The sequence below is a fragment of the Blastomyces gilchristii genome (genome assembly GCF_000003855.2).
Source record: "Blastomyces gilchristii SLH14081 genomic scaffold supercont1.18, whole genome shotgun sequence".
NCBI classification, from domain to species: Eukaryota; Fungi; Ascomycota; class Eurotiomycetes; order Onygenales; family Ajellomycetaceae; genus Blastomyces; species Blastomyces gilchristii.
Genome location: NW_003101665.1, coordinates 1,100,774 through 1,101,628, shown reverse-complemented (window position 1 = coordinate 1,101,628; position 855 = coordinate 1,100,774). Strand labels below are relative to the sequence as shown.

Here is an 855-nt window from a genome sequence, read left to right as displayed (position 1 = left end):
ACATCTATAATTGAAGAATAATAATAATAATAATAAGTATAGAAATAATGCAGATGACACTACCTGTGAGAGATTGAAAAAGAAGACAGTGAAGAGTCTCATGCAGCAGCAGTGATTATTATTATTATTATTATTCTTTCATTATACTCATATGCAAGCGGAGCTTATGATGAGTCCTTGCGTGATGTTAAATACAGATCAAGTGTTGATTATACAGAAGGAAATACAGGTGTTGAGACCACACCAAGATAACAAGAACATAGGAAAATACAAAGGAGTGACAATTAGATACATGCGATAATAACTTCCCCAGCCCAGGAACATAGAGCGATTCATTGAAGTGATTTGTACACCTCTGTATTTATTAGAAACCTGAGGTGCTTGAGTTCCGGATTTAATGTATCCCCTGCGGGTTTCGAACCCACGCGCCTTGGTTTCCCACACCAAGGCGCTACCGGGTGGCCGCATTAACCATTCGGCCACCGGGGCGCAGCAGCAGTGAGACCAGGAGAAGTTCTGAGAATGATTTAAGGCCAAGATGAAGAGAGAGAGAGAGAAGAAGAGTATTACTGCAAATAAGTAATAATAGAAGAAGATTGAGAAGGTATTGAAGCAGGAGACAAAGAAGTCAAAACTGATAAGTTTTTTGTTAAGAGATAATGATTTTTGATAACACTTCTGTTCTCTAATTGATTAGTAGAAGCTGACAGAGAAGAGAATTGAGACCTTGTTCAGATCTCAAATGTGCTTCATGATTCAGAATATTGAGAAGGTAGTCCTCTCTCTGAGCATGTCAATCTGCTTACTGCTGAGATGAAACCCAAGACAGCAGACTAGAAAATGCGGGATTTTGAG

The 855-nt window shown here is 38.9% G+C and overlaps 1 pseudogene across 1 annotated transcript; it reads right to left on the bottom strand.

The window, feature by feature from the left end:
* Positions 1–400: 400 nt before the first annotated feature.
* BDBG_17600 lies at positions 401–489 on the bottom strand (annotated as a pseudogene). The gene has a single exon. The product of its transcript is annotated as a tRNA-OTHER (tRNA).
* Between the last annotated feature and the right edge of the window lie 366 nt (positions 490–855).